The 14573-nt window shown below is 38.9% G+C and overlaps 1 pseudogene; it reads right to left on the bottom strand.

Moving 5' to 3' along the window:
* LOC107647155 lies at window positions 2149-13752 on the bottom strand (annotated as a pseudogene).

Raw genomic sequence — 14573 nt, 5'->3', positions numbered from 1 at the left:
TGCTTACCACTTTAGGAGTATAATGAACTCGTTTGTTTTGTTTGTTACATGCAGATCGCCGAAATACATTTGTACTTCGTGTTCCTGGAAAGTGGTCTTGCCTGTCAAGTTTAGCTGTGACCGTCACACTTAGTTAGGGTTAAGAGCGATAATTCAAATTAATATTGTTAAGAATGAAGAAAAGCAATTTTATATCATGAGGACTCGTCACATGATACAAATTGGCATGTGATGTAAAGATTGTAGAAATGTCAGAGTAAGTATGAAATTTGATAAGGGTCTCTTCACTCTGGTTATCATCATACATTTAATCATGTGCTATATAGTTTTAGTCAATTGTGAGAATAGAAGTAATCTAATAGTTAGGTTGGTGACGCGGAAGCTGCTAGCTCGTGCCTCCTTCTCTACAAGTGTAAATAAATTGAAAAGATTATATGAAGCTTCTCAGAAATTAGTAGAGCTGAGTTTGAAGAAGGATCCTTCAAGCAACTCGAATCCAACACACAACAGATGATGCGAATGGAAAGAATGATCAACTCTAATCTCTTTCTACATTTTTGTAGTTTATGTAACTAGTTAGTAAATCTTTCCTTTCATTTAATCAAAGATCAGAACTTTTCACTTAGCTGTTAGAACTTTGTTGTATTTTACTTTTGTCTGTTCTGGACTAGGAGGATAATACCAAACGGTTTTGTGGGATCACATGATACATAAATATTTTGCACTTTTGACCAAAACAAAGGTACAATTTTAGTTTGAACCATCTAATTTATAGGATCTATTGAAATTTAAGGCTCACTTATCTATCTTTTGGTACACTATTGTGGCTGTTAAGAATCATCTTATGCAATCTGATTCTACTTATTGGCTTCTGTAAAATAATCTTCAGAAGCCTAAGACCACTCCTTTTTTTTTAATTTGATCTCGTATAATATATTTTCTGAAAAGTCCCTTAATAGTGATTACTGGTACTCAGATTATGCTAATAGTGACAGCACTTTGTAAGATGTTAATTCTTAATGTTGAATTAATATGTGTTATTAAGTTTGAATCTGAAATTTGTGGATTGTTGAGATTACAATGTTACTATAGCACATCTTGTTTGCCACAACTCTAAACACACAATCTTAATTTAACAAGAGTCATCACAACAAATGATTCAGGTCAAAATGCATACCTAGAAGTTATCAAACATGTACAAAGTTGAAAGATCTTAATGAAATGGTTTCCAGTATTACTATTATCATCTTTTGTCCATATGGAAAGAGATGTATAAGACAAATGTGAATATTAAAAAACATCTGGAAAGTCATCATTTAAGCATGAATGCACCACTAAAACAGAGTAGAACTCAGTGTCAGGAAAGTGAAAATGTGCCGAACTTCAAAGTTCTAAGCATTATACTTTAAGAAAATATATTTTTTTTCTTTTTTATTTTTACAATTTAAACTCAATAAGTATATTCAAATATATTGAGTGTTTGTTTCATAATACTAGAGTGAGGGAACCTACTTTGATCGTTCGTTTGTATGACTATTGAAAATCAAATTTCATAAAAAAATAATATTATATAATATTTTATCAGGATCTTTTACGGTGTACATGTTTGCTGTAGATTTTATGAATGCATTTTGACATGGAAGGTTTGTTGTGTAGAATCTTTCCTTACGCTTAAATTCAGTGTTTTAACAAAAATAATATTATATAATATTTTATCAGGATCTTTTACGGTGTACATGTTTGCTGTAGATTTTATGAATGCATTTTGACATGGAAGGTTTGTTGTGTAGAATCTTTCCTTACGCTTAAATTCAGTGGCTTTTAGGAGTGGGCAAGATGATGTGTCACAGTTACATCATAATCTCCATGATGCAGTGAAAAATATACAAATCCAATGTTGTCTACTATGGCTTTCTGAGACTCAGTTTGCCACTCACTGATGAGCTTGTCCACAACGTCATCGGCAGGAATATTATTTAAAAGGAAAAGTCTAGGGGGCCAGCAACTTTATTAAATTTTGGCTAGCATGTAACCAGTGAGAGCCATGTCCTTGAAACCAGCTATTACCGCACCGGCAAATATGATGATCCCTTCAACAGAAGGATGAGAGTATCCTTCTCTTAGAATTTCTTCCAAGTGCTCTGCGTGCTTCCCATGCAAAAATCAAGAATGAGAATATAATTTGATGTCTTATCATTAAGTCATAAGCTATAGTTAATTAAAGTAGTACAACTTTATTCTAAAATTTTAAAATCATCTCTATCAAATTTTAAGGACGACACTAATCAAATTAGCATATGTTTTCATATTTTAAACATTGTCTAGAATTTAGAAAGGCCTGATTTGGATCTGAATCCACAGTCACTTCTGTGAGCCATATTGGAAGTGAAGTAGTATCAAAAACATCAAAAGCAGCTCTCATGTAAGCAAGATTTGGCTGGCCAGCATTAAAATGGCCTTGTAGCCCTATTGCTGTTGATATTCGTTCATTTCCTGGAAATGAACGAATCTTCGCCTTTTTTGCAATATAATTGGCTGGCAGCTCTATCACCACTATATTCAATAGTGTAATACTTATTCATGAACAACAACAGTTTTGAATCAAGCTGGTAAGTTTTAGAAAAATACTCTATCTGAAGCATTTTCACCAAGATGGTCCTCAGAAGCTGAAGTGGACGGAGATTCTCATTCACCGCATTCCATGCAATGAGTTCACCTTCATACCTTGAAACCAAAGAATTTATTCTTTTTTATACTGCTTTCCATAGTGATCAGAATCGAACCGATAATTAACCCAACCAAAATACTAAGTTATCGGATTACTGGTTCAACTATTAGCTGATTGGTTAAATCGGTAAATCAATTTTTACGTAATATATATATTAATTAATTCATACAAAAGCAAATGCAAAGCTGGTGCAATGTTTAGGCTATGCGTGCTAATCTTTCATGTTGTAGGTTCGTATCCTCGTGGTACTATTTTAGAATTAATTCCAAAAACGCAAGGGTGAAGAGCAATTTGACACAAAATGGCCGATTTTTAGCGGGTTTACCTACCGTTGATCGGTCCGATTTAGATACTAATCCGAGGCTTTTTTTTTTTTTTGATGGTGACACTTGCTCCTTCTAATAATGTTTCATTTATATGTATTATTTGGAAGCTCACCTTACTTCTATGTACCTACATATTTAATTCAAACACTTAGTCTTGATGGAAGTAGAACAGAAGCATAAACTTTCATGTTTGGTATGCACACTTTTAACTAAAAAATCAAAAGGGTATGCACTTGCTTACCCTCTCAATGCTTTCATCTTGATGTGACCTCCGTTGCTCTTTGGTGAATGATTGTAAGAAAACACTATCAGTCCATATTTCCACCTTTGAGTTCTTGGTTTGCATAGTTGAATCAGTTTCACTTCACAAAATTTGAAGGATGTCTAAATAAAAGAAAACCAGAACCATTTGAGCATTTGACTATTTCTTTCATGTTCTTAAAGCTGAGAAACATTCAGGTATTAAGTCTAGAAAGTAATTCACTAGACCTCAAAAAGAATCTCAGCAGGGCTTGAGTGGTTGGCCACTATGCTACCTTTTAGTAGAGTCCAAGATCCATGCTTTGCTATCGCCTGACCTCCTTGAATCAGCTCAGTTGCATTCATTTTAAATGTAACTGACACAGTGTGCTTCTTTAACTGAGCTGAAACCAAACTGAATATGGAAACAAGGTCACGAATTTCTGGTTGAAACAGAACTCATGATGTTCCATTCAAGTTCAACTGAGGTATAAAACTCCGTTCACGACTGCTCGGCCTTGTGGATGGCTATACGTCATTCTGGGGAGACTGGCGAAAAACCTCGGCAATGTGAAACACGGCAGCAGGAGCACCTGAAAAAAACACTCCGATGCTCAAGTCACAACAAGATATAGAGAAAGTAATACTAATAAGAGAATGAAATGTATTTGTGACCTGCCTTCTACTGAGTTACCGAGTCTATTTATATAGACGAGTGAAGCGTTTAGCTTCCCTTTGCTTGTTCCCATATTTTAGTTTAAGAGATGGTTGCCATTATTGATAACAGATTGAGGGTGACGTTTGACTCGTTTGTTACTCTAGTCAAATTGTGGTTGATTGTTTCTGGATTATTTGGTCGGTTTTTATTGTTGATGCTGTTGCCGAATTTATAGGGTACACGTCATAGCCCCCAAGCTTGTCTGGTCTTTGTGCAAAAGCAACGGACAAGCTTTTAACGTGCTCTGTCCCTATGTGTGTTTTTTCCCGCGCGTTTTGGTTTGATCATTTTTATTTTTTTGCGATCTTGGGCCTTCCATGGGTTGCACTCAATTGTTAAAAAACAAAGAGGAAATTCAGAAGAGAGTGAGAAAAACACAAGAGACTTTTTGCCTTGTGACTCATGTCGCAATTAATGTTCCTTCTCACCGTTTGAGTTTTCGATGTTGCTTAGTGGTTATCACTTGTGCTACCCACGATGTTTAGTGGGCTTGTAATAATAGCTTGTTTGTTTTGGAATTGCCGTTTTGTTCTTTCAAATTCTTCCACTTGTGCTACCCACGATGTTTAGTGGGCTTGTAATAATAGCTTGTTTGTTTTGGAATTGCCGTTTTGTTCTTTCAAATTCTTCCTCCCGATTGAAAGTAGCATGACTTCTAAAGGTTAGTTTCTTTCTCCTAAGGTATTTTCTCTATTTTTTGTTTTTTGCAAATGGCGAGAGAGAAAGAGAAAGAAAAGCAGAAAGCGATTGAAGAGAAGAAGGATAACCCGTACCATTGGGTACATGACGACGTGAGGACTCGTTCCTCATCGTACATTGATGTCGAATCAATGTGCGAGCTTAAGGGTTTGAAGGTAGTGAAGGAGGGTTTGGGTACGGCTGTTGAGCTTCTCCACTGCTCTGGCGAGGATAGGGTTTATGAGAGGAGGGGGGACTGGCAATACTTCTACATTTACACACCCTGTCTTACTGAATTGCGTGTTAGATTTCCATTTTCTACTTTTGAGTGCGATGTTTTGACTCAACTAAATTGTGCGCCTTCACAGTTACACCCTAATTCATGGGCATTTTTTTGTGCTTTCTAGTGTCTGATGGATTTCCTTTCTTTTCCTTGTTCTCTGTCTGTGTTTTTCTCACTGTTTCAGTCTAAAGGGGTTTGGAAGGGGTTATGGGTTTGTCTAAGCAGCTTTCCTGGGCGTTCCCTTTTCCTGTTATATAAATCCTCTTTTAAAAACTTTAACTCATTGTTTATTAAAGTGCGGCCGGTAGAGTCTGAGTATCCTTTCTATTTGGATGACGAGCTTATAGAGACGTTTCCCCTATATCGGTGTTCGGAGCCGATCCAAATTCTTGAGGCTACTGAGCGGAATGAGGAAGAAGATTGTTTGTTAGATTTTTTGATAGAGAGTTTTGCTAATGGAGAGTGTTTATCCATACCCAAAGTTCTTCACTTTCATGATTCTGGTGACAGTGAGGGTTTGAAAACTTACATAGGTAATGCTTGGCTGTTTGTTTTTTCTTTCATGTGTTTATTTTCTTTGATTTTTTTGCTTTGTGTTTGTAGGTGGGCGAGTTCCTCTTCTTGATCCTTCACGATTTCAGTCATTCTTGAAAACGAAGAAGGAGAAGGGTGCTAGTGGCTCTGGGACCGTGAGGGAGGGTGGTGGCGATGCTGCTCAGTCAGCTGCTCAGCCGGCGTCTTCTTTTAAGAGAAAAAGGGATGACACCGAGAAATCCCTGGAGGTTATATCTAAAGGTGACAAGGAAGCTATTGGTGCTGGTAAGTCTGCCTTTGACAGGAAAAAAAGGCTTCATGGCTTCGTCCCTGGTACCAGTCCTCACTCCTTGTAGAGCGATCAATTTCCATTTGCCGATCTTTCTGATAGGGTCTCTCAGTATCCTGGTGACATGCTCATGACTCGTCGGATTGGCATGGAGGGGATGGAGAAGTTTATTCAGGTTGGTGTATTTTGCTTTTCTCTTTTTCTTTTTTGCTTGTACTGTTTGATGTCTTATGCTTTGCATGTTGAATGTATTGTAGATTGTTGCTTCGCGGCTGATGTGCGTTGGTCGGACGACTGAACTGCTTGGTGCTGAACAGCAGGTGGCAGTGGATAAGATCTCGGATCTGGAGAGGTCGTATAAGGACAAAGTTGCTGAACTAGAAAAGTTATCCAGAGAGAAGGATGAAGTTATTGTTAATGTTACGGCAAAGATAAAGGAATCTGAAGAGGAAGTTATTCATTTGCGGGATCAGATTCGGCTGCTGCAAGCCAAGATGAAAGAGGGTGATATCTCTAAAGGCCACCTGACCTCTAGGGTTCATGAATTGGAAGAAGAGGGGATGGAGATGTTTTCATCCGGATTTAACCGTGCTGTTAGTCAAATTGCTGTGTTAGCTCCCGAGTTTGATTGCGGCCGACTTGATGTGACCAAGATAGTTATTAGTGGGAAGCTTGTTGTGGATGGGACTGTGGAGGACCATGGTGAGAACGTCCCCCCCTTCTTAACTTATGTATATTTCTGTGGTTTGTCTATTTTGATATTTTGGTTGTCTTTTTTGTGAACAGAAGTGACTCTTTGTTTGTGCTGACTAAGTTTGGGTCAGTTTGACAATTTTAGTATTTTGATAATATTATATATATATATATATAACTGTTTGGTTAAATATTTTTGCATTTGAAAGTAGGATAGAAGAGAAAATAGGAATAGATCGGTGATTCATGAACTGTCTGAATTTGATAATTTTGACAAATTGGGCGTCCGGCCTCGTTAAAACCCTCCTTAGGTAAAACCCTTATTTGGGAAAAAACCTCTAAGGGGAAAAAAGAGTACCTTCATCTGCGGATTGTACAAGTCATGATCTATACAACTTTAATGAAGAGATATTCCAATTTCCTAATAGTGAGTCGCCTTGTAGTGTTCGGAGTTGGTAAGCTCCCATTCCGAGCACTTTTGAAATCCGAAATGGTCCTTCCCAATTCACGGCGAGTTTGCCGTGCGATGGGGGTCATCTTGCTTCCTCTGTCCTCCTGAGGACTATGTCTCCTTCACTGAATGTCCTGGGTACTACTTTTTTATTGTGTCTTCTTTCTACTAGTTGTTTTATCGCTCTTTGTTTGATGGCGGCGATGTCTCTGTCTTCCTCCACGAGGTCTAGCTCGGCCCTCCTTGTATCGATATTATGGTTATGATTGTATAGCTCGGTCCTTAATGTGGGGATGCCGACTTCGATCAGTATCAGTGCCTCTGTTCCATAGACTAACTTGAATGGAGTCTCACCTGTTGTATTTTGTATTGTCGTGTTATAGCTCCACAGTATTTCTGGGATCAAGTCTGCCCATTCTCCTTTAGCATCATTGAGATTTTTTCTCATTGCCTGCAAGATTACTCGGTTAGCAGCTTTGGCCTGCCCATTTGTTTGTGGGTGTTCGAACGAGCTAAAATGATGTTGTATGTTAAAGTTTTCCAAAAAGGATGCAAGTTTGTTATCTGTAAACTGTCTACCGTTATCCGATATTATTTCCTTGGGTATTCCGAATCGGCATATAATGTTTTTCCATATGAAAGATCGTACCTTTTTAGTCGTTATTCTTGCTAGTGGTTGTGCTTCTATCCATTTTGAGAAATAATCTATTGATACTAAGAAGAATTTTACCTGACCTGGCGCTATTGGGAATGAGCCGAGGATATCGAGGCCCCATCTGTAGAAAGGCCAACTTACCTCCATACTGTACATTACCTACGCTGGCTGCATTGAGATGGTGGCATGCTTTTGACAATTGTTGTATATTTTGACCTTTGCTATACAGTCCCTCTTCATTGTCGGCCAGTAATACCCTGTTCAGATAATCTTGGCCGCCAGAGCTCGTCCTCCTATGTGGTTTTCACATACGCCCTCGTAGACCTCGTTCATGACTTCATTTGCTTCGTTTTTGCCGAGGCATTTTAGTAATGGGTGTGAGAAACCACGTCTGTATAGTTCTCCTGCTACAGTTGTGAAAAAACTTGCCTTTCATCTAAAGTTTTGAGGACTGGTCTCGTTGCTGGGTATGACTCATGTATTAACATATTCAGGAAAAGGTATTCTCTAGTCGTTTGTATGAGTGATGTTCATTATGCACAATGATTCGATGCTAGGTTTTTCTAGTGTAAGTTGTGATAGTGCCGATGTGTGTGTGCTTGCTCTAGTAGCGGCAAGCTTAGATAATATGTCCGCTCTAGTGTTGTTCTCTCTATGCACATGTGATATAGTAAATTTATCAAATTTTGAAATAAGATCCTTTACTATGAGCCAATACCGCTCTAACAAAGGATCTTTTACCTGGAAGTCTCCTTTAATTTGTTGGACCACTAAGAGGGAGTCACAACGTACTATCAGGCTTTGTACTTGGAAGCTGAGGGCGAGCTTGAGACCTGCTATGAGCACCTCATATTCGGCTTGCTTATTACTTGCCGAGAAGTGGAATTGTAAGGATTGCTCGGCCATTACTGTTTCTCCCTCCTTTAATACTATCCCGGCTCCGCTTCTTTCTCGGTTTGATGCGCCATTTACATGTAACTCCCAAGTCTGCTCGTAGTGATGCTCGTCAGGTGTAAGCTCGAAAACGAAGTCTGCCAGGATTTATGACTTCAGGGCCGGTCTTGATTAAAAATGAATATCAAACTCAGAAAGTTCGATAGACCACTTGGTCAGTCGTCCTGCCAGTTCTGGTTTTGTTAGTATTTTCCTTAGTGGTTGATTCGTCCTTACGATTATTGTGTGGCTCTGGAAGTAATGTCTTAGCCTCCTTGCTGTTGTTACTAGTGCCAAGGCCAGTTGTTCTATTCTGGGATATCTTTTTTCTGTTGGCTGCATGACTCTACTGATGAAGTATACGGGTTTTTGTGTTTTTCCTGCCTTAGTGACAAGAACCGAGCTTATAGAATAATTGGAAACAAATAGATATAAATATAAGGGTTTACCGACTTCTGGGCTCTGTAGTACTGGTGGCAAAGACAGGGTGGCTTTAAGTTCGGCGAATGCTGTCTCACATTCCTTTGGCCACTCGAATTTTTTACTTTTGGATATCGTCTGGAAAAAATGATATGATCGGTTTGATACTGCGGGCAGAAATCGTGACAATGCGGCCACTCTCCCTGCTAGTTGTTGTACTTCCTTTATTATTTTTGGACTTGCTATACTAAGTATCGCCTAACCTTTTTCAGGGTTAGCTTCGATTCCACGTGAAGTCAGCATGAAGCCGAGGAACTTGCCTCTTTGTACCTCGAAAGCACATTTCTCTGGATTGAGTCTCATATTATATGCTCGGATCTGATTGAATATTTCTTTGAGGTCATTGCAGTGCGATCTTTCTGGTGTAGTCTTGGCGACCATGTCATCCACGTAGATCTCCATGTTCCGACCTATTTGTTGGTGGAATACCTTGTCCATTAGTCGTTGATATGTTGCACCTGCATTCTTTAGACCAAATGGCATTACTCTATAACAAAAATTTCCATGTTTAGTTATGAAAGTTGTTTTGCTCTGGTCTTCTGGATGCATAAGGATCTGGTTGTAACAAGAGTATGCATCCATGAAGCTTAAGCTTTTGAATCCTGAATCATTATCTACCAGTTTGTCAATGCACGGTAGTGGGTAGGCATCCTTTGGGCATGCCTTGTTAAGGTTTGTAAAGTTGACGCACATGCGCCACTTACCCGAGTTTTTCCTTATCATTACCATGTTTGAGAGCCACGTGCTGAAGCGGATTTCTTTAATGAAGTTGGCACTGAGGAGCTTCTTAGTCTCTTCCAGAGCTGCGTTTACCTTTTTTGCTCCAAGGTTCCTTTTCTTTTAAGCCACAGGTCGGATCGCTCTATTGATGGTGAAATTGTGGCAAATGACGTTTGGGACTATTCCTGGCATGCCTGCCGGGGTCCAGGCAACAAGTCGGCGTTGTCTTGTAGTACTTTTATGAGTTTTATTCGTTCCTCTCCTTCAAGAGCTCGGCCAATGTAAGTAAATTGTTCTATCTTTGAGGTCAGGGGAACTTTCTAGAGTTCGTCTGCCGGCTGAGATATTTCTTGGGAATCTTCCCGAGGATCGAGTTCTGCTAGGGATAATACTTCATTTGTGCCATGGATAGCCTTGACCTTTTTTTGATATTTGTCCCTCATGTCGGATCTTTATAGCTTGCATTGTAACACTGCCGAGCTTGTTGGCGGTCTGAGTGGACTGTTGCTATCCTACCATCCTGTGCCTGAAACTTAACACATAAATGTAAGGTAGACACTACTGCTCTGAATATGTTCAGAGCAGGTCTTCTGAGAATAATATTGTAAGGACTAGGGCAGTCGACTATAAGGTACTGGTTATCAATGGTCCGTGATAATGGTGTCTCCCCCATTGTTATTTTTAACCATATGTAGCCTTTTATTGGGACCCTCTCTCCGGAGAACCCTACTAGTTCTCCGAATGAAGGTTGCATGGCTTTTTCAGATAATTTCATTTCTTGGAATTTAGAATAAAAAAGGACATCTGCACTACTACCTGGGTCCAAAAGGACTTCTCTTACCAATAATCTGCCTGCTTGGATGGAAATCATCACCGGATCGTCTAAGTTTGGGATAGACGACACTATGTCGGCCTGGTTGAAGGTAATTTTGATATCTGTTGTATCCTTGTTCCTTTGTGGTACTATTACTTCGATTGCCAGCATTGCTCGGTAACTTCGCTTTGGTGGGTTAGGGTTGGACCATCTACTGTCATCCTTTTCTTCCGAGGTTCGCTGATGCCCTTCTCAGTCTCGAATGTTTTCCTTGCTTCTTCTTCCTTTGATGTATTTGTCCAGGAGGCCTTTCCGGGCTAACCTTTCTAATAGGTCATTGGCGATTATGCATTCGTCCGTCGTGTGCCCATACTTCTGATGAAAAGCACAGTATTTGTTTTTGTCGACGAATCATTGATCCTGGTAACTTCCTGCTTGGGTGGGGGTTTTATTATTTTGGCGTTGAGGATTTCTTTAATTATTTTTTCTCTCTTTGTGTTGAATCTGGTGTAATTATCAGATTTTGGGGTGAGCTTGAATGGCTTCCTTGTTTCCTTATTGTTTGGCGATCTTATAATCTTATCTTCTTTTTTCCTGGGTGGTTGTCTGTCCATTTTCTGAGCCTTACGGAGTTCTTCAATCTCCATTTGTCCCGCTGCCCTTTCTCGGAATTCCTTGAGCGTCTTCAATTTAGTAACCGCGATTGTCTCCCGGAACTTACCGGGTCGGAGGCCGGCCTTGAGGATGTGCAAGTGGACTGCTGGGTCTAGATCTGGTATTTCCATGGTTGCTTCGGCAAACTGAGTCATGTATTCCTTAAAAATTTCATGTTGTCCTTGTCTGATGGTGCCGAGGTAATCTTATCCGTGTACGTATATCCTTGAAGCTGCGAAGTAGTTGATGAAGGACCTTGCTAACTCTTCAAATGAGGAGATCGAACCTGCAGACAATTTAGAAAACCGAAGTAATGCAGCACCATCAAGATAAGTAGGAAAGGCTCAACAAAGTACAGGTTCATTGTTAGCGCCATTGAAAAACATCATGGATTGGAATTTTTTAACATGAGCACGGGGGTCACCAATCCCCTTGTATGGCTCAAGAGTGGTAGGCAACACGAAATTTTTTGGCATCTGAAAGTTGGTGATCTCTTTGGAGAATAGGTTGTCTAAGGTCAGCTTCTCTTTTGGCAGATTGATGCTCAATGGGTCTATGTGGCTTTGTGCTGAGCCTTTGGAGTTTCCTTCCTCGTTCTTTCCGGCGTTGTTATGGACGGACAGCTCAGCTATCCTTCGGACTTTCGCCTGGAGTTCAACAATCTAAGCTAGGAACTCTGCTTGTATGGGTTGATGGACCCCATTATCAGCCATCCTTGCGGATCGGAGATCCTGTAAAAGAGGAGAATAAAGAGCTTGGTAAAGGAAATAGTGGGGTTAGATGAATTTCGGACCCCACGATGGGTGCCAAATGTTCCGTTCAAGTTCAACCGAGGTATAAAACTCCGTTCACGACTGCTCGGCCTTGTGGAGGGCTATACGTCGTTTTGGGGAGAATGGCAGAAAACCTCGGCAATGCGAAACACGGCGGCGGGAGCACCTGCAAAAAGCACTCCGACGCTCAAGTCAAAACAAGATATAGAGAAAGTAATACTAATAAGAGAATGAAATGTATTTGTGACCTGCCTTCTACTGAGTTGCCGAGTCTGTTTATATAGACGAGTGAAGCGTTTAGCTTCCCTTTGTGTGTTCCGATATTTTGGTTTAAGAGATGGTTGCCGTTATTGATAACAGATTGATGGTGACGTTTGACTCGTTTGTTACTCTAGTCAAATTGTGGTTGATTGTTTTCGGATTATTTGGTCGGTTTTGATTGTTGATGTTGTTGTCGAATTTATAGGGTACACGTCACATGATATTAGAGATAATAACAAGTCTAAAACATAGATGGTATGTATGAGAATGCTGTCTTCAAAGTTCAAACTTCAAAGTGTAAGTTACTAGTAAAGCTGCATAGCATTCCTTTCTTAAGTCGGACCTTCTGGGAGAAACTATCTGATGGTTGAGTCCTGTTTCGCTCAACATTGAATCTATTGCCTGCATTAGATATTCGTTCCTCGATAGAACCATTTTCCAATACTATCCGACCATCTATGTTGTGATCAAATCCTGGATTTATTATAATGCCTCCACCATATTGAGCTCTTGGTGTTTCTGCCACACACTGCTTCATCAAGGCATTATCAACATTCAACAACCGCCTATGTATTAATGGTTTACAGAAACTATCACATAAATGGTTCAAGTATTTATCTGGTTTAAGTTGTATTTTTAAATTATCATGTATTCTTGAACCTCAGAAACAAATGATGAACATATACAAATATTTAGTAGATTAGAAAAAATACTTTCTAGTATTCTAGTTTCATTATTTTAGTATATGATTCTTATTCATGAGACTTTATGTGTTCTTGCCTCAGTAATAGCAGAATAATCATAAGGTAAGGAATGGATGCTAAGTCCTACATTTATTTAATAGATATGTTAGTTATATGCTGAATAATGTAGATGGCATTGAAAGAGAAGAAAAGAGAGATATAAACCTGACATCACTAAAAGCAAAGAGGTGCTAAATAATAATTTAGAGCCTTCTGCAGTAGTCTTCATCTTTTCACTACTAAATAAAGCCTTCTCTTTTTATGTTACTATAAGGCATATATATTTGAATATAATTCAGTTGTTTAAGAAGAACAATTGCTGGTTTCATCACGAAACCCAACGAATGAGTATAGGCCAATAAGAGAACGTCTCGTGATATGACATATCTTAAGCAATGTTAGATGTTCACTGTCACATAAATACACAACAAAATTCTTTGGTACATTTTGAAAATATTTATGTGAAATTTTATAAAATCATCATAGATAATTCAAAGCTTTTATAAATATTTAAGATAGCTAACTAATAAATAGACTATGTAAATATCATGGTTGTTAGGAACTTCTATGATAATTTATTATACTGCATTTGGACATATATCTCTACTTAGTGAAATAAATAAGAGTCGCACAATTTGGCCATAAATTTAAAGTGTTATAAGGTGATGCATTTTTAAATATAAATTGTCATTTTGTGAGTAGGGATGGCAAAACTCTCCGAATCGCAGAAATCTTAAAACAATCAATATTAAAAACAGTGCAACAATCATTAGGTTCTATGATAAACCACTATTTTATGGTTTATCTTGTGCTCAATTGAGTGATTTTTATCAACTCTTTACCCACTTATTCATACTATTTGCATGGTTTTACATTTGCCTTCCTAATTATGTGCTTTGATTGAAAACATGCTTCTTTGGCCTTAAGTTTCCTATGTTTAATCCTCTCTTATTACCATTAGATGCCTTGATATGTGTGTTAAGTGATTTCAGAGATTACAGGGCAGGAATGGCTTAGAGGATGGAAAGGAAGCATGCAAAAGTGGAAGGAATACAAGAAGTTGGAGAAATTGCTAAGCTGTCCAGCCTAACCTCTTCACACTCAAACAGCTATAACTTTAGCTAAAGAGGTCCAAATGATGCGGTTCCAGTTGCGTTGAAAAGCTAACGTTCGAGGCTTCGATTTGATATATAATTTGCCATATCTTCTCCGAAGTTAGGCGATGCGAACGTGTGAATGACGCGCCCGCGTTGCATCTGCGAACTTCAATCCGCGCGGACGCATGGACGACGCCTTCGCGTCACCTTCCCGTGACCTGAACGTAACAGAAATCACTGAGAGCGATTTCTAGGCTGTTTTTGACCCAGTTTTCATCCCAGAACACACAGATTAGAGGCTATAAAGTGAGGGAATGAATCCATTCATACAATGCTTTCATAATTCATAATTTTTAGTTTTAGATGTAGTTTTCATAGAGAGAGGTTCTCTCCTCTCTCTTAGGATTTAGGATTTTAGAATTTCTATTAGTTTAGTTCAACTCATCTTCAGTCACAGGTTCAATATTCCTTTTATTTTATATTTCTCTTTTACTTTCAGATGC

The sequence above is a fragment of the Arachis ipaensis genome, chromosome B06 (assembly GCF_000816755.2).
Source record: "Arachis ipaensis cultivar K30076 chromosome B06, Araip1.1, whole genome shotgun sequence".
Lineage (NCBI taxonomy): Eukaryota > Viridiplantae > Streptophyta > Magnoliopsida > Fabales > Fabaceae > Arachis > Arachis ipaensis.
Note: the sequence above shows the minus strand (reverse complement) of the source record. Positions and strands in the feature narration are given on the sequence as shown.